Source organism: Tupaia chinensis, unplaced genomic scaffold, assembly GCF_000334495.1.
Source record: "Tupaia chinensis unplaced genomic scaffold, TupChi_1.0 Scaffold000133_1, whole genome shotgun sequence".
In the NCBI taxonomy this organism is placed as follows: Eukaryota; Metazoa; Chordata; class Mammalia; order Scandentia; family Tupaiidae; genus Tupaia; species Tupaia belangeri.
Window position 1 is genome coordinate 3,508,415 of NW_006159602.1, and position 20,095 is coordinate 3,528,509.

General features: G+C 41.5%; 1 pseudogene; it reads left to right on the forward strand.

Annotated features, from left to right (window-relative positions):
* The first annotated feature begins 13,911 nt into the window (after positions 1-13,911).
* On the forward strand, positions 13,912-14,177 carry LOC102469660 (dynein light chain 1, cytoplasmic-like; annotated as a pseudogene).
* The last annotated feature ends 5,918 nt before the right edge of the window (positions 14,178-20,095 follow it).

The following is a 20,095-nucleotide window of genomic DNA, read 5'->3' on the forward strand; positions in this document are numbered from 1 at the left end:
GCAGTTGATGTAATGGCTATGTCGCTGGGCTCCCATGTAGTCGACCGTGGTTCAAGTTCTGGACCCGGTGGCTTAAACTCACGCTGGGTGCACATGAGTGCGTGCCCAAGATCCTGAGAGGAGAATGGAGGAAAAGGGATTGCGGCGTGGCCATCGCCCCTGGGGGCGGGTGATTCCTTGCTTTCTGTCTCTCTGTCTCTCTCTGTCTTTTTTTTTTTTTTTTTTTTTTTTGGAAGGCTAGAGGGCGTGTGCGCTCAACAGAAAGACAGAGACAGACAGAGAGACAGAAAGCAAGGAATCACCCATTTCGTTTCATACTGGGCAGGCTGACCCACTAGCTTGATCTTTACCATTTTTAACAAAGGCTGAGATAAAGGAAGTGACCTAGATAGGCATTGTAAACCAGGGACTCATTGAGTGGCAAGAGCTGCAAGTTCCTAAGTTTCTCAGTTCTCAGTCTTCCTTTTTTCTTTTCTTTCTTTCTTTCTTTTTTTTTTTTTTTTGAGAGGTTTTTTGTTTGTTTTTTTTTTTTTTTTTTTTTTGCTATAGAGCACGTGCACTCGCCAGACAGACAGAGAGAGACAGAAAGACAAAGCGAGAAATCCCCCCCCCCAGGGGGGATGGCCACACCACAATCCCTTGTTCTCCATTCTCCTCTCGGGATCTTGGGCACACACACACACACACGCGCCTGGCATGAGTTTAAGACACCAGGTCTGAGACTCGAACCGCGGTCGACTACATGGGATTCCAGCAACTTAGCTATTAGCTATTATGCTAACTGCTGGTCCCACCTTTTTTTTTTTTTTTTTTTTTTTTAAGATGGAGTCTTGCCACGTTGCCACGGCTTTTAGGGTAGCCCAGAAATCAAACCGAGGCTTTCCATATGACTTCGGCCTGCCAGGTAGCAGGATCAACAGCAGCTACCACCGCTAGGCCTCTCAGTTTTGATGTTGCCCAAATGACGCACCTTTATATAGCACTAGTTGTGTCTGTCCTCTTGTTCTCATGGAGCTGATAGCCCATCAGAGGGAATAGACGTTAGCTAAAGAATTATGCACCTATCCTTCTCAGTTTTGTTGTTTCTGCTCTTGCTCCCTTACCCTACCCATACAGCAGCCAAACTGATTTTTTAAAAAAATATTTATTTCATTCCATTTGTTATTATTATTTTTTAATTTAACATAGAGAGAAAGGGAAAACAAAAAAGCAGGTCTCCAGGTCCGGGACTCGAACTGCCATCAGCCATGTACAAATTCAGGGCCCTAAACCACATGCCACGCTCCAAACTGATCTTTTAAAAGTTTCAATTGTAGGGGCCGGCAGGTGGTGCAGTGGTTAGTTGCTTCCTTGCTTTCCCTTTCTCTCTGTCTTTGGTCAAATTAAAAAATGATAGTATCAAATGGAATTAAAAAATAAATAACTTTTAAAAAGTTTAGGTTGTAAATCATGTCACTCCCTCGAGTAAAACCCTTCAAGTAAATTTTATTTCTCTGAGAATAATACCTGAGCACTTACTATGACCATCAAGCCCCTGCAGGACCAAGTCCAGGTGAATGCATTCTCTCTGCCGTGTGATACCCAGCAACACCTGCCTCTTCTCTGTGCCTTGCCCACGTTAGCCCCTTCCCAGACCTGGCACTTGCTCTTCCAGCAGCTCCTAATCACCCTCTGGCCTCACATGTCCCCCCTTCACAGCGGCTTTCCCTGACCAGCTCATGTAAGGAGGCTTTCCTCTTCACAGCGGCTTTCCCTGACCAGCTCATGTAAGGAGGCTTTCCACCCGATCTCATCTCCATCATTATTCCATTCACAGGCTTACCACAATCTGCAGGTACCTTCTTTGTTTCCTTCCCTAATGTCTGCTTCCTCCCAGAATAATGAATAGAGGGACCATGTTTACCCTATTCTGGGATTTATCTCTGGTGTAAGGTATCAGAGAGCGTTCATGTTTGTGAGGCATCCCTTTCAAAACCACCTCTGGAGCCACCTCCTCCACGAAGCCTGCCTTGGGCAGAATGGATTTCTGCCCCCATAGGGCCACCACTCTGCTTCGGGCACTCCTTCAACTCCACCACTCACTCCGCTAGGCTGTAATGACTTCTCTCCATGGCTGGTCTCTGCTAGCACAGCTCTGTGAGGTCAGGAGCACACTTATCTCTGAACCCAAAGCGGAGTGCTGGTACCGGACATAGCAGGGGCTCGGCTGCTTATAGATGGAATGAAAGCCACTCCAATGAATCAGCAATCCGTGTCTACATGTTTGTGTATACATCAGGAAGGGGGGGGATGCACAGAAGGGACCTCAGTTACTTTCGTGTTATTTGCTATATTGAAGCGAGTGGGGTGGAGGTAAAGCTTTTTGAACAGAAGAGGGGGAGAAAAGCAAACTTTCCAAGAAAGCAGACATTTTCAAGGCTTTCAGATTCGATGAGTAGCCTCTGGTGTGTTAAAAAAGAGAGACTAGAGAAAACCCAAACACGGGTACTTGACGCCATTCCTCTAATGCTGTCCCTGTCTCTTGATGCATTGTCTGCTGGTGGACGTATCAGTGCTGTGTGGATACAGGGGAAAAAGCATCATCTTCAAGTTGTAATGAATCTCAAATGGAAACGAGCCACACAGTTGGCCAACGCTGCTTTAAAATTGCACATCAAGAACACTCCCAGTGACAAACACTTTCAAGGCAAACAAACCAAACAGAAATTAAAAAATCTCTGTGGGGTATAAATATGTAATTACACTCACACAGGGAGCATTTTATCAGGTAAACCATCCTACTTTGTTAATTGAAATGCTCCGGCACTGGCGTTTTGGACAAAGCGTCTGCAGATGTATGTGTGTGGTGTAGACTCACTGCTCCGCCGGGCCTCTGCCTAGCTGGGGTTAACTGCCTCAAAGCCATTTTCCCCTGCAGCGGGGAGGTCAGTTCTCTAAGGCTTCCTTTTGTTTGTTTGCTTCTGTTTCCATCTAGCTGAATGTCACCAGGATGCAAACTGGTTTAGAATGCTAAATCTCTGTCCCAAACACAACTATTGTCAACCTCAGGCCTACGACTTAACTTTTATATAACTCATTTGAAATACATAGATAAGCAATTCTATTCTTTTTGGTAATTTAAAAATGTTTAGACAATCAAAATGAGAGACATTCCAAGAATGTGAATGGCGGGGGAGGGGTGTGGAAAAAAACTAAATGGGCTTCTACTTGGGTTCTGCCTCTGATAGACACACGCCTTTCGGTCATTCGAACATTCTAGCCTCGGTTTCCTCATCTAAAATGAAGGCTCATCTATCGTTGCTAACAGTTTCTTTCTAAGGGCTGCCAGGTCGCATGGAAGTTGGGGTGCTGGACTCCCACATGGTAGACCATGGTTCAAGTCCCAGATCTAAAGGCTTGTTTTCTCACTTTTCCTCTCTCTTTCTCTCTCTCTGGTCAAATCAAAAATAGTAATAATGATAAATAAAAACTGGATGAAAAATTCTTATTAAAATATTCCTTTCTACTTCAAGCCCTATGATCCATTCTCCCCTCTTTTGAGGACTCTTGAATAGCTGGATTTTTTTTTCAATGATTTATTTTATTTTATTTATTTACTATTATTATTTTAGAGACAGGTTTTTGCTATAGGGCACATGTGATAGCCAGAGAGATGGAAAGAGACAGAGACAAAAAAAGTAAGAAATCACCCCCCAGGGGGGATGGCCATGCCACAGTCCCTTCTTCTCCATTTTCCTCTTGGGATTTTCGGCATGTAGGCACACATGCTCAACGTGAATTTCAAGTCACCAGGTCCAGGACTTACACTGCTGTCAACTATGTGGGAGTCCAATATATATATATATATATGTGTGTGTGTGTGTGTGTTATTTGTATTACTTATTTCTTCCATGATAGAGAAACATAGAGATAAAAGCCCCCAATGATGTCTCCATGCCATGATCCACCTCCAGCCTCAGCCAGCCATAATCACATGTATGTGTCTGGAGTGCACAGGGTGGCCCTGGGACTCAAACTTGACACCTTCCCATATAGGTCCAGTTGCATATGATTGTGCCACCATCTGGTCCCAGTGAACTATATTTCTAATGAGGGAAACCAGCAATTATGTTTCTCCAGCTCTCCAATATTTCTTCTGAAAAATACTTTTAAAATGTGCTGCTTTTTCCAGTAAGTTGGTTTGGAGAGATAACTAGAACATCTCTTCTCTTCTTTGAAGATGGTCTGACCAGGCCTCATTACCAATGGGATTCCTGGGGAGCAGACATGGAGATGCCTATGAGGGTGTTTATTATGTGTATTGGTGGGATCAACCACCATGGAAGGAAAGGGAAAGGAAGGGGAGGGTTGGGACTGGGCAGAGGAAGAGGCTGGGCTGTGATCATGTTCTAGTCACGGCCACAGTTGGCCTCCAAGGAGCTCTGGACCAAAGCTGGTCCTCCAGCTTTCTTCCTAGATGGGGCTGGGCCTTTGCACTGCACATTGCTCAATCCTGGGCACAATGCCTTCCTGTGTGAAGAGGCTTCAGTAGGATGTTCCCAAAGAGGCGGACAGCCAAGAGCTGTGCCAACAGTGCTCCCAGTAGCCAAGTGAATAATGTTTCAGTCCTGAAGGAGGATTGGGCTGATGTATTTCAGTATTTGCTATAAATCCTTGTTCGGGCTTAACCAATCATGCCACTGTTTCATGAGCACTGCAATTGTTGAAGATGAATCTCACGCAAAAGGTTGATGCTGCCAGAGAGGTTCTCCTGTCTGGTTATATTCATAACTTTGTTGAATGAAAAGGGAGCGGGGCTTTGTGCGGTAGACCAGAGCTATAACCAGCCATAGGAATTCAAGGGAGCTTTCATTGCACACATCTGAGGCAGGGCTGGCCCTGATGGGTGAGGAGATGGGACAATGCCACCAGATGGCTCCACGACTGGACCTCACTTTCTTTATGTTACTTTCTCTCTCTAGACAAATGGGCACACAGTCCAAAAAATTGTTCAACCTGGTGAAAAAGAGGGACATTCTAGTAAGTTGTTTGGTCTCTGTGTTAGGGTTTAATGGGAGGGACATGGGGCTTGAGGTCAGGTGGACACTGAGCTCACATTCATCCCTTTCATCCTCTGTCTATTATTCTTATATGGGATTTGACTTTTTCTGCCCTTCCTAGTTTCTCCATACAAGCTGCAAAGCCTTGAAATGTTTAGTTTTGTATTTTCTGGCATAACTGGCTTTGGAGTGAGCATTCTTCCAGGAAGTCAGTCTATTCCTTTGTCTGCCAGAATGTATACCCATACCCTGCTTTGCCATTCATACACCAAATGACCAGGGGAAATCACCTCTCTCCTTTGTGACACAGTTCCTTTTTTTAACAAAAATGGTCATGATAACAGATGTGCTAAATAAAACAGCTATCAGGATTTTTCTTTCTTTCCTATTATTTTTTATTTTGAGTTTTTTTTTTTTTTTTTTTTTTTTTTTTTTTTTTTTTTTTTTTTTTTTTTTTTTTTTTTTTTTTTTTTTTGGCTATAGGGCACATGTGCTTGCCAGAAAGACAGAGAGACAGAGAGACAGAAAGCGAGAAATCACTCCCCAGGGGATGGCTGCACCACAAACCCTTTTCTTCCATTCTGCTCTCAGGATCTTCAGTACGCACACACATACACCTGGCATGAGTTTAAGCCACCGGGTCCGGGACTCGAACCATGGTTGGCTATGTGGTAGTTCAGCGACATAACCATTATGCTAACTGCTGGTCCCATCATTGCCTTTTCTTGAGCTATCTCTTCTATCCTTCCCCCTGATGTCCTCAACATACAGTCATCCTCCCCTCTGCTGCACTCCTATAATACTTTCCTCCTGGACACCAGAGCTTATCACCTGTCATTAGTTGTCATGCTACAATTGGTCTACCCAAGATCAAGGAACATGGTCATTGTCAAGTTGAAAAGTCAGATCCAACATTGGCAATCATAAGCTGAAATTCATGTGCTGAAGTGAGTATTAAAGGACAGCCTAGCCATGGTGGTACCATTGTTAAGATGCCAGGGACACGTGGGAGGCCCAAGTTCAATTCCTCATCCAACAAAAAGGCCCACCATGCCTGTAATCATAATGTCTGGGGGAGGCTGATGTGGCAGGATCACAAGCTCGAGGCTGACCTGGGCAGCATAGTGAGACCTTGTCTAAAACAAGGACGCAGTATGGTGGGTTGTGCCCATAGTCCCAACTGGGGCGTGGAGGCAGGGAGATCCCAATATGACCAAGCTGCTTCTCAAAAAAAGAAGGACATGTAGCTGTTTGTAATCAAACTAAGTCCCCTAACCTAGGTGGAGTTAAGCCAATTGCTCTATTTTCTAATCATTCTATCTTTGCTTTTTATTTTTAAAAAATAGTTTATTTTTAAATAAACTATTCACCCACTGCATATCATTACAGCTTATAAAATGAATTTCCCTTTTTTGCTTTGTCTACTAAAGTGCTTTCCACTTGGGCAAAATTTCACATAAACTCTTTGTAGTTTCCCTCCCTCCCTCCCTCCCTCTTTCTTTCTTTAGGTTCCTCTCCCCCCCTGCCTCCTTCTTCCATCCTTCGTTTCTCTCTTTCACAGGTATTTACTGAGTGACCTCCATGTGCAGGCCACTGTAGGTTTGATGCTGAGCAGAGTGGGTAAGGTCTCCGTTATTTTTTGCATTTACAGTTCAACAGGGAAGACAACAATAGTTACAATATGGTATGACAAGCGTGTTGATAAGGAAGTTTAGGAAGCCTTGGAAGTACACAGCTGGCATACTTACAGACCCTCCCAGCTGAGGGAGAGTGCCTTAGAAACAACCTATGGCCTGTACAATACAAAGAAGAAAAAAGAAAAACTGGAGATGTAGCAGGTGGACTTTTCTAAGAGCTTCCCCAGTTTCTCCTTTTCTATTTTTTTTTTCTTTTTAAGAGAGATTTTTGGTATAGGGTTTGTGCACTAGCCAGAGAGACAGAGACAGAGACAGAGACAGAGAAACAGGAAACGAAATATCACCCCCCTGTGGGGAAGACCACACCACAATCCCTTCTCCTCCATCCTCCTCTTGGAGTTTTGGGCACACAAGCACATGCACCTGGCACGAGTTTCAAGCCACCAGGTCCAGGACTCAAACCACAGTCAACTATGTGGGAGTTCAGTGACATAACCATTTGCTATCTGCTGGTCTTTGTCGTTTTCTATTCTTGACCTTCTTCCATGACTATGAACTACTTGATACTTGCCTTTGACTCATTCTATAAGTGTTCATTGAATGGCTATCGTGTGTCAGGCACTGTGCTAGGAGCAGGGAATATAGCAGTGAATAGGACATAAATGATAGTTGACAGCTCTATGATGGACCTGGGATCAAGCTTGGATTTGTTGATGTATAGGACAGTATGCAAGTTCTAATCATTTCACGTGTTTTACTCATTTAATCTTTCAAATCGTCCTATGTGTGAGTATGATTGTTGTCTTCATTTTATAGATAAGAAACTGAGGCACAAAGAGGTCACATAACTTGTAGGAAGTCTAAAAGCTAGCTTCAGTCTGAACTCTGCCACTGAGCTATGCTTCCTTGGCCAAATAACTTACAACTGTACAAAGTAGGAACTATTATCATTCATATTTTATAGGCAAGAAAATTGAGGGGCAAAGAGATTAAGTTCATCAACCTAGAACACTTTGTGATGGCTGCTTATTATCATTATTCTTGAAAAAAAAAATGGGGGAGGAGAGTATGAGGGGTAATAGAGAGGTTCCAGGAACATCAGAATGAGCAATTTTGTTCCAAAACAATGTAATTCTACCAATTATCATCTCATGAGCTGACTTAAGTATTGGGTAAGAATTATTTGTGCATCATTAACAAGTCAATGTTGAACACTTGACTTCTCAAAGAGCATGTCTCTTTTCTCTCCTCTCTTTCTCAGCTAGCATTAGGTATGTTATACAGACATGTCTTAAAAACAACATATTGGGGCTGGCAAGTGGCATGGTGGTTAAAGGTGCTGGACTCCCACATGGCCAACCACGGTTCAAGTCTCAGACCTGATGGCTTGCTTTCTCACTTCCTCTCTCTCTGATCAAACTGGAAAATAATAATGATAATAATAATAAATAAAGTTAAATAAAATAATTCTTAAAAAAAACCACAGCATATGAAGAGGAAAACAAAGGGACTTTCACTAACAATAGGCACAATGTTTTAGTCTGCTTGAACTTTCGTTAAAAAATACTATAGGGGTCAGCAGGTGGAATGATGGTTGAGGTGCTGAACTCCCACATGCCTGACCATAGTTTGAATCCTGGACCTAACGGCTTAAAAATCACACAAGGAGTGTGTGCATGTGTGCCCAAAAATCCCAGGAGAAAAATGGAGAAGGAGGGATTGAGATGTGGCCATCCCTCCTTTGAGGGTGGTTTCTCACTCTCCCTCTCACTGTCTCTGTCTCTCCAGTGAGTGCATGCATCCCATGGCAAACTCCTAAAAAATGATAAAGGAATAAACAAATAAATATTATAGACTTGGTTACATAAGCAACAGACATTTATTTATCAGAATCGTAGAAAGTCCATGATCAAGGTACTGGAAAATTCAGTTTCTGGTGACTTCTCTCTTCCTGGCTTGCAGACAGTTACTTTTTTGCTGCATCTTCACATAGCCTTTCCTCTATGCATATGTGAGGAGAAAGTCTCTCTCCCTCTTTTTAAAAGGCCACCAATCCTGTTGGATTAGGAACCATTCTAATGACTACATTTAACCTTAATTTCTTCTTTATGAGACATGTCTCCAAATATAGTCACATTAGGGGTGAAGGCATCAACCTGGTAATTTTAGAAGGACATCGTTTACTCCACAATATTCCATCAATAGTCCCATAATATCCATGTCCTGCTTACATGCAAAATACATTTACCTCATGTCAATGGCCTCTGAAATCTTAACCCATTCAGTTCAAAGTCTCATCTAAATATCATCTAAATTAGGTGTGGGTGAGATTTGAAGTAAGATTGACTCTCAGGTAAAATTCCTCTCCAGCTGTAAATCTGTGAGACCAGATAAGTTAATGTTTCCAAATACAATGACAGGACAGTCAGAGGAAATATACTCCCACTCTAGAAGGGAGAAGAAAGAAGAAATGGGTGATAGGTCCAAGAAAGTCCAAAACCTAGTCCATCCAGTAGATACTCAGCCTTAAAGATAATCCTCTTTGGCTAATAATCCTCAAATTTTACAAATGATACTCTACCCTATAGGCCCAATGGAGTGGCTATGTCTCCCCACAGTCATACACAGTAGCCCTGCCCCACCTTCGGGTCTCTGTGAAGGCTATCTGGCCAGCTTAGACCAATGAAGGAACCTCATTTGCTGAAACAATGGAGGATGCAACCCTCCCCTCTGGGCCATGGTGGGAGTGGTAGCCCTGATGATCTCTGAATCACCTTTAGGGTCATTCTTCCCTTTTCTTGAAGGATCTCACCAAATAATTCCCCATCCTGAAGAATCCTAGAATTCCCACAGCCTTTCTTTATTCCGTCCTATTTTCTTCCTGTTCCTTTTAGTCCCAGCTGGCAGTACTTCTGCTGGTTTAATCTCATTTCTATTCCTGATTTCTACTGAAATAACTGATTAAATCTGTGGTTAATACCCATACTAATCTCCTTATCAAATGGTTGTTCAGCCACACCTTTAATGTTCTCTTCAGAGATACTTCTTCATATTCTGTGATACGGATAGGCTGAGAATTTTCCAAATCTTCAAGTTGGTTTCTTTTTGTGTTAAATTTTCTTCAGTTTCTCTCTCTCCTCTCACATTTTACTCTATGTAGTATGGAGAAACTAAACTCTAACACTTTGTTAGACATCTCAGTTAAATGTTAATTTCAATACTCACAGGTTTGCCTTCCACTTAGCACTAGAACACAATTTGGTAAAGTTCTATGCCACATTATAACAATGATAATCTTTCCTCCTTTTTTCAATAGCACACTTTTCATTTCTTCCTGTGACCTTACCAGAATGGATTTAAAAAAAATATATTATTTGATTTTTTTCAGAGGGCATGTGTGCTTGATAGAGATGGGGATGGAGAGAGATAGAGAGAGAAAGCACCTCCTAAGAGAGATGGTCACACCACAATCCCTTCTTTGATACTTCTTTCTTTCAGAATTTCGGCATGCACAAACACACTCTCAGAATGTTTTCAAGCTGCCAGGTCCAGGACTCAAACTGCACAGGAGGTCATGTGCTCCAGCACCTTAACCTTCATGCTACCTGCTGGCCCTCAGAATGGCTTTCAGTATCTGTCTTTCTAACATTACATTCATGATACTGTATGTATTTTCTAAAACAATAGATGCTTTTTTCTATAGCTCTTCTCTTTTTTTCTGAGACCTCATCAGAATTGCTTTTAGCATTCACATTTCTATGAGTAGTCCCTTTAAGGCAATCCAGGCTTTTTCTAACGTGCACTTTACAACTTTCCTGCCCTAGACCTAGGACTCAGTTGCAAAGCTACATCTACATTTGTAGGTAACTTTTCCAGCAGCCCCTGACTTCACAATAGCACAATCTGTATTAGCTTGCTCAGGCTGACATACCATAGACTGAGTGGCTTAAACAACAAACATTAATTTCCTTACAGCTTTGGGGACTAGAAATCCAGAATCAAGGTGCTACAAAATATGGTTTTGGTGATGGTGGTCTTTCTGACTTGTACATAAGCCACCTTCTTTCTGAGTTCTATATGTGCACATTGAGAGAAGAGAAAGCTCTGTTCTCGCTTCCTCTCTCTTAAAAAAAGTGATAGGAAGCATGTGTGCATGCTCAAGAGAGAGAGTGAGAAATCACCCTTAACAGGGTCTCATCATGTTGCGACCTCTTTTCCCCAGCCTTCTAGTCCTCCATATCTTGGGCGACTGGATGTACATCCGGTGTGTTTTCAGGCCAACCTGGGGATCCAAACCAGAGGTTGGCATGTGGTTTCCAGCCTTGGAAGGGCATTGTGTTACCATTGTGCCATAGCAGTTGGGCCTCTTGGATTAGGTCCTTATTCTTATGACTTAATTTAATCTCAATTATTTCCTTGTAGGCCCTATTCCAAATTGATCACATTGACTATTATGAATTTAGCATATGAATTAGGGAGTGGTGATGGGAGAGGACACAATCCAAACACAAAATATTAGTAATTAATGTTTCAATAGTATAGCCCAACTGTAGAAAACATCTATCTGCATTTAAAGCACAAATCCATTACACTGAAGAAAGGTAGATGCCTCAAACACTGTACTTCATCCCATTTGGTTATAGGTACCTAACTTTAAGATGGAAAGAGAAAATAAATACTTACTGAACATATATAATATCTTATTTAAACCTCATGGCAACCCTGTAAATTATTGATATTACAGTCCCCATGTGAAAAATTGATAAATAATCTATTACTTAAAATGATACTGAGTATCTTACTAAGACCAGTTAGCTACATGAGTGGAAAGCTGGGCTTTAAAACCAAAGGAAAGTGATGAAAATAGGGGGTCTTCAAAAGAGAAACTATAGAAAGATTGAAGATATTGTAGATGATTATCCTAAGAAAAGGGAATTTCAATAGACTTATTTATTCACTTATTCCAGAAGGCAGTGCATTAGAAGAATTGGTGGAAATTACGCAGTAAAATTATGAGTTAATATATGTAAATTTTTCTAAAAGTTACAATTCTTCAAAATAGAGTAAGTTATTTCAGGAGTTATAACATGCTACTCACTACAGGAGGTGTATTAAAGCTAGAAACTCTGGGAGAGGAAATAGAGTGGAAGCAATCATCAAAAGGATACAGATAGAGAATGAGTTTAAACATTTTTTTAATCCTGAATTTTGTGAAATTTGCTGTTATCATAGAAGGAATTTCACAAGAGCAAGTTTTGAAATTCTGAATACTTAACTTTTGGGCAATAGAGTAGTTCGTGAAGATAATCTGATAACATGATTGTTTCTGATTGGCTTCTAAATATTTTTAATATATGAAAACATAGTCAATTCAATAGAAATCCACTTGAATTAAGTTATTAGAATTAAGAGAAAAACCCTTGAGAGTCATTCTATTTATGACAGCTGGAACCTATCTCCCAAGTATGCCCCAGTAATTACATTTAGAGTTGCTTATCTAGGGCACATCAAAGAATTAGATGCAAGTGGTCATTGCACTAATGAAATGCTTATCTTCCTCTGCTCGACATGCTGAAGAGCTTTTAGAAATGTCTGTTATTTGGACTCTTCTTCCACTATTAATTAATTGAATGGATATTAGGGCTCCAAAGCTCTATTAAATGAAAAGAGACCTAGATTAATTCTATACAGTAAGTACATTTGAAAGCAAAGAAAATAATTTTCAATATAGTCATAGACAGATCCAGGTTGGGAAGGATAAAAAAACAGCATTTCTTCCTCCAGAGATGCCTAATTCATCAATAATAGAACCAAAAATAACAAAAAAAAAAAAAAAGAGAAAGAGAGAGGGGGGTTGGGAGGAGCTTAAGGTCATGTGTTCTTGGAGAACTTGAAATTAAACTTACATCATTTCATTTACAATAAGTATCTTCTATAAATCTGAGACATATGTTGGTTATTATAATTCTACTTACGTTCTATGTTCAAATTTTGAATATATTTGAACTTGACAGCTCTTGGTTAAAATTTCCTGGGAGGAAAAAGTACTTTTGACTATGTAGCTATCCCACCCATCCTACTGTTTGTAGGAAATAAGCTCCATGAAAAAAAACTAAAACCCCTGAGGGTTCCTGGTCTGGGGAAACTTTTGCCAACATTTTATTAGTAAGACAAGCCAACCCTCTCCCCCCCTCAAAAAAAAAGACTCCCTGGTTTTAGTAAGAAAGATCATAGTAGGGGATCTCTGGGGAACTCTGTCAAATAAAACAAAAATTTCAGTGGAAAGGGAAAATGGTTGGACCACTAAAAGATACTCAGGTGGGGACCAGCAGTTAGCATAATGGCTATGTCACTGTACTCCCAAGTAGTCGACCGTGGTTCGTGTCCCGGACCCGGTGGCTTAAACTCATGCCGGGCGCGTGTGTGTGCGTGCCCAAGATCCTGAGAGGAGAATGGAGGAGAAGGGATTGCGGTGTGGCCATCCCCCCTGGGGTGGGTGATTTCTCGCTTTCTGTCTCTCTGTCTCTCTCTGTCTGTCTGGCGAGCACACGCACCCTATAGCAAAAAAAAAAACAAAAAAAACCTCTCCAAAAAAAAAAAAAAAGATACTCAGGTGAAAAAGAAATTATTGAGAAGAATGTTTGGCCTCATATGTCTCTCAGTGTTGCTAGGATTTTGTTGTCAACTTTTACTTTTCTTAGCCTAGCTTTATAATATGTCTGACAATTTCAGCCTCCTTTCTCAACCTGTATCTCATGCCTCCTGTCTCTCCCATTAGCTCATTTCTTTATCTGAATGAAAACTTCAAGCAGCTAGTTTAGGAAAGCATTCTGCATGGATTGCTCTGCGTGGGTACTAATTATTTTAAGCCACATTCGTTTGTTGTTTTTTCACCTGCTGGATGAGCCCCTCTTCCCAAGCAAGCTGCCACAGGCCACCATTTGCTCAGAATACAAACACATGTGGATTCCACCATGACATGAGGACATAGAGGAGCAAATTTGTACGTTTAGTGTTACTGCCACATTGCAACCCAAATGTGATGGCAGGCTTTGACAATTTCCTTTGAAGAGTTAACCTTCAATAGAACTTAGAGGGAAAAATGCATGCTCAGTTAAGGAACTTGATTAGAGTGGTAAGAAAATCATTGATGGCCGTTCCCACCAGGCCTGAGCTGTGCTAGCACCTCCCCCAGGAGACCATTGCTGTCAGCCAGCCCCTGTTACATGGTAACCATGTGCGACCGGAAGGCCGTGATCAAAAATGCAGACATGTCGGAAGAGATGCAAGAGGACTCAGTGGAGGGTGTGACTCAGGTGCTGGAGAAGCATAACATAGAAAAGGACCCTGTAGCCCTTATCAGGAAGGAGTTTGACAAGGACAACCCCACCTGGCACTGCATCGTGGGGAGGAACTTTGGTAGTTACATGACACGTGAAACCAAGCACTTCATCTACTTCTCCCTGGCCAAGTGGCCATTCTTCTGTTCAGATCTGGTTAAAAGCGTGGACGGTGCCGCACACCCGGGATCCATCCAAAACCAAGGACCGCAGCCTACATTCCAAATATTAGAGATGGAAACCTCCAGCTTTGCCAGGAGAACACCTCAATCTCTGAATATGTATTGTGTTTCGCACAGGGCATTCTCTGTGCTAGTGTGTTGTGGTTATAAAATAATTAGCAAAGCAGCTTATATTTGTATTTATTTCCTATTCCATACTTCTCTGCCCCTTTTTTTTTTTTCTCTCAAAACCCATCCTTTAAAAAGTAAATCTGTTGGAGAACCAGCAGCTAGCGTAATGGCTATGTCGCTGGACTCCTACGTAGTTGACCGCGGTTCCCGTCCCAGACCCGGTGGCTTAAAACTCACCCCGGGCGTGTGTGTGTGCGTGCCCAAGATCCCGAGAGGAGAATGGAGGAGAAGGGATTGCAGCATGACCATCTACCCTGGGGGGTGATTTCTCGCTTTCTGTCTCTATGTCTCTCTCTGTCTGTCTGCCACCCGCGCCCTATAGCGAAAACCTCTCAAAAAAAAAAAAAAAGTAAATCTGTTGGAGGTGTGAAAAACAAACAAACAAAAAAGAATATCATCAAGATGTGAATGATCTGAGCCATCCTGGAGGGGTCCATGTTTTACTTTCAAAAACTCTCAGGTGGGGACCAGCAGTTAGCATAACGTCTATGTCGCTGGACTCCCACGTAGTCAACCGCAGTTCGCGTCCTGGACCCAGTGGCTTAAAACTCACGCTGGGGGCGTGTGCATGTGTGCCCAAGATCCTGAGAGGAGAACAAAGTAGAAGGGATTGCAGCGTGGCCATCCCCCCTGAGGGGTGATTTCTCGCTTTTTGTCTCTGTCTCTCTCTGTCTGTCTGGCGAGTGCACGTGCCCTAGAGCAAAAAACTCAAAAAAAACGCCCAAAAAACAAAAAACTCTCAAGTTGGGTCAAGCATATAAGAAGATTACTACGCAATCAGGATGACATGAAACTCAATATATAGATACACCTACAACTTGATTGGAAGACTCCAGGCATAATTTTATAAGCAAATCGTTTCTTCAGAACTATTATGTGAAATGGCTTTTATTTATTTTTCTTTAGGTTTGATGGACCGAGCGATAAATCAATCAGTGTTCTTTTGTCTGGATGGCCTCTGAGTCAAGTATATGAAGTAAAGGGGCTCTGCAGCCTTCTCTCTGCTCTCGGTTTCTCAAATCATCTCACTCCCTAACCCTGTGAGGGTCTGACATGTAGTCATATGTCACATAACGACAATGGGCCGCATGCAATGGTGGCCCTGTAAGGAGCAGGAGGCTACAGCCTTGGTGTGGAGTAGACTCTACCATTCACATTTATGTACATACATTCTGTGACGGTCACACTATGACAGTCATTTACAATGCATTTCTCAGAATGTATCCCTACCACTGAGGGCTGCATGGCTGCACTTCAACTTAGAACTTTCAGGGTTAGAAGGGAGTGCCAAGCCATGTTTTTCTACTTTCCTCTCAATGAAGGGATCTCCTCCAGAACACCCTCATTCAGTTACCCAAATTTCATTTGCTGTAATTATTATCTAAAGCAAAATCACGTCTAGGGTGTCAAATCTTCCAAGCAACTACTGCTCCTGTCTCCTAATTTGCCCAAGGTAGACATCAATGACTATGGATCCTCTTTCCAGCTGCATACAGACACAGAAACTTTCTTTCTTTCTTTTTTCCTTCCCTTCCTTTCTTTCAATCTTTTAACTATTTTTTTAAAAACTTCTTTTTGAAAATATTTTTTCCAATATAGTGCTCTATAAAGCTACTACTCATCCTTTAGGGCCCAGAAAAGAGAAAGAAAGATGAGGCCTTTTACCCATTCTGATTTTCTTTTTCTTTTACTTTCTTTCTTTCTTTTTCCTTCTTTTCTTTTCTTTCTTTCTTTTTTCCTTCATTCCTTCTTTTTTTCTTTCTTTATCTTTCCCTTTCTTTCTTTCTCTTTCTTTATTTTCTCCTTTCTTTTTCTTTCCCTTTTTCTTTCTTCTGCTCTTTCTTTCTCTTTTGTTCTTCCTCTCTTTCTTTCTTTCCCTTTCCTTACTTTCTTTTTTCTTTCTCTTTATTTCCCTTCCTCTTTCTTTCTTTCTCTTTCTTTCTTTCTTTCCTCTTTCTTTCCCTTCCTTCCTTTCTTTCTCTTTCTTTCCCTTTCTCTTTCTTTCTTCCTTTCTTCCTTCCTTCCTTCCCTCCTTCCTTCCTTCCTTCCTTCCTTCTTTCCTCTTCTTTTTTCTTTTCTTTTTTTTTTTTTTTTAAGGTTTTTACCATGGGATGCATGTGCTCACCAGAGAGACAGTGAGAAGGAAAGTGAGAAATAACCCTCCTGGAGTGGATGGGCACTCCGCAATCCCTTCTCCTCCATTCTCCTTCTGGGATTTTGGCCATCCACCTGGTGTGATTTTCAAGTCGCCAGGTTTAGGACTCAAACCATGGTCAGTCATGTGAGAGTTCAGCACCTTAACTACCATGCCACCTGCTGCCCACCCTCTCCGATTTTAAAGCATTGAATCCTTCACTTTAATTAATTTAGTTAACCATGTATCAAGTAGGCCTAGAGAGAAGCTCCATAGGATATATAGATTTTCTTCTCAGTATTATTTCTATCTAGTTTTCATTTCTTTTTTATAATCATGATTGTAATATATGCAACAATTTTAATTTAACATGAAAAGAATATTCCAATATTCTTGTAAGCATTTGATACACATAATGCTAAATGCATGCATAGTGTTTTATATAACTGGTATTATTAACTTAACTATTTCCTTATGTTGAACATTTAGTGTCCTTCTGATTTTTTCCTATTATAAATAATATGAATATGATGGAATTAATTTTTACATAGGAAGATTTTTCCATATTGTGATTATTTCCTTAGGGCAGATTCTCAGAAGTGGATTTATGCAGTCATGAGCATTTTTAAGACTCTTGATAGATTACCTAATTTCTTTCCAATGGATTGTATCAATTTACACTCCTACCATGTATTAAATTACCTATTTCATCTACCCCTTGCTAATTTTGCATATATTTAAAAATGTATAGGCAGCAGTGTTCATAGAATTGAGGTTGCTTTTTTGGGAGTCTTAACATGTGATATGGGTAGCTCACCATTCTGCTGCCATATTCTGTCTTCTGCTGAGAGTGGTTGGTGTCTCCTTGGTCTGTGGACATTTATAGCTTTTTCCAAGTTTTTTTTAGAAACTGGCCTATGAAGTTCCCTGCTATTTGGCCCACTTCTCTTGGCAGTACTTATTATTATGAGCTTGATTCTCCACTCCTAATCTTTTCTCTGCTTACCACTGACAGTAAGAACAACTTCTGCTGCTGGTACTAACACTTACTAAGCACTAGTTCTGGATGATCCAAGTCTAAGTGCTCCACTGGTAACATTTCATAGTCCTCATTATATCCCACTGAGATAAAAACTGAGTGTGCATACTTGAAACTTATAGAAGCTCAGTAACTTCCCCCCTAAGACCCTCAATGACTAAGTAGAGGAGCTGAGAATTGAATCAAAGCTCTATCTATTCCTCCTCCCAGGCTTCTTTTGTTTTGTTTTACCATAGGGCCCGTGTGTGCTTGCTAGAGAGAGAAAAAGAGAGGGATAGTGAGAAATTACCCCTGGTGGTGGTGGTGGTAGGGGGGGTTGTGGAAGCATGCTGCAATCCCTTCTCCTCCATTTTCTTCTCGGGATTTTGGGCACATGTGTGTGCCTGGCATGATTTTTCAAACCGCTATGTCCAAGACTCAAACTGTGCCTTAACCCCCATGCCATGAGCTGGCTCCTCCCATCCTAGGTGTTTAGCCATTCTACATTATGACTTTAAGTCCCAAACTTCCCCTCCTAGGCTCAGTTAATCCTTTGACTCTGGAACCAATCTTGTTTTGAGTTGGGGAAAATTAAACTCTAGTTCAGCATCTGAAACTGCTCTCTTGTTGCTAGACCAGCTCTGATCTTAAGCTCAATCCACACTAAATGGACCTCTGCCCAATAATGTAGCTGAGAAGACATTGGGAACCAGGGTTGATAAGAACATTCACTAAAAGTGAGCCTTTGAGGGGCAAAGCAATGACTCAACATTAACACAGCTGGACCTACATGGAAAAGGTGCTGCTTGAGGCCAGCAGATGGCATAATGGTTACGTTGCTGGACTTCCACATAGTCGACTATGGTTCTAGTCCCAGACCTGATGGCTTTAACTCACACTGGGCATGTGTACATGCATGCCCAAGATCCAGAGAAGAGAATAGAGAAGGGACTGTGGCATGGACATCCCCCCGGGGGGTGATTTCTCACTTTCTGTCTCTCTGTCTTTCTAGCGAGTGCACACCCTATAACAAAAATCTCTCCACAAAAGAAAAGAACAAAAAAGAAAGAAAGAAAAAAGAAAAAGAAAAGGTGTTGGCCTCACTTCCCAGGATCTCCTTAAGTATGCTGAGTGTATGCACATTCCCACAATTCAGGCCAGCTGAAGCTGGAATCGGTTGCAGTATAAAGATTCTGTTGGAGGTTTCTATCTAGCCTACCCCCTCCCATCTCTCGCACTCTCTCATGGAACCAATAAATAAACTTTGAAAAATAGATTTTTGTTTGTTTCTTTTTTAAAAAATTGAACCTTTGAGAACCAGCAGATGGCATAATGGTTATTTGCTAGATTCCCAAGTAGACCACAGTTTGAGTTCCAGACCTGGCAGCTTGAAACTCATGCTGTGTGTGTGTGCATGCATGCCCCAAATCCCAAGATGATAACGGAGGAGAAGGGATTGCAGTGTGGCCATCCCCCAGGGAGTGATTTCTCACTTCTCTCTCTCTGGTGAGCACAGGGACCCTAAAACAAAAACAAAACAAAACAAACAAATAAAAATTCTCAAAACAAAACAAAAAACAAAAAAAGTGAACCTTTGAAGGGCTAGCAGGTAGCATAGGGGCTAATGTACTGAGTTTCTACATGGTTAACCACGGTTTAAGCCCTGTCATAGCAGCTTGGAAATTGTGTGTGTGTGCGTGTGTGTGTGTGTGTGTGTTCCCAAAATACCAAGAGGAGAATATAAGAGAAGGGATTACAGCATAGCTATCCCCCCATGAGGTGATTTCTCACTTTCCCCCCTTCTCTGTCTCTGTCTCTCTCCAACAAGCATACATGCCCCATGGCAAAAAACAAAAAAAAAAGAAAAGGAAAATACTGAGACTTTGAAAGTATTCAGAGAGGGTTACCCAGGGTGTTTATACTTCAGCTTCTGCTTCTACATTTTTCTTGTGGCCAAATTTGTGCCCCTCTCCCCCAACTTGTTCTCAGTTCTAGTTACTGTGTTTTTCCTCAATTTGCAATCCCAGAAACACTGGAATGCTTAAGTCTCAATTTCTTGTTACTAATCCTTGTCTTAATAACTTCACAATAACTTAGTTCTTCTAAAATCTGCAAAGGAATAGTAAAATCTGGCTCTTATATACTAGCAGGAAATGGGAAAACAAAAGTAGATAATATCTTGAAGTTTTAGAATAGAGTGTCTTATATAAGGCTACATTCATTGACATGGAGACATGGATCAATATTACATCAAGTATTTGTAGAACTAGTCTATGAGTTTGCTGCGATAGTTCCTGAACACATAGATTCTGAGATAAGTAGAGATGTGAGACATCCTTGGCATAGAAGGGGTCAGAAGATTCAAGGATGTAGAAATGTTAGAATAGATTTGTGATGTCTAAACTTACAACTCATCTGACTATACCCCCTAGTAGAGGAACTCTCTTCATTTTAGTGATATGAAATACACTAGTAGCCCAGCCACAGTTTGGGGGAGAGGGTGCTGCTGTGTGATGGCTGAGACCCTATGCAAGGCCGGGGATTTGCCCCAGCCCAACCTAAAGAGCTTGGGTT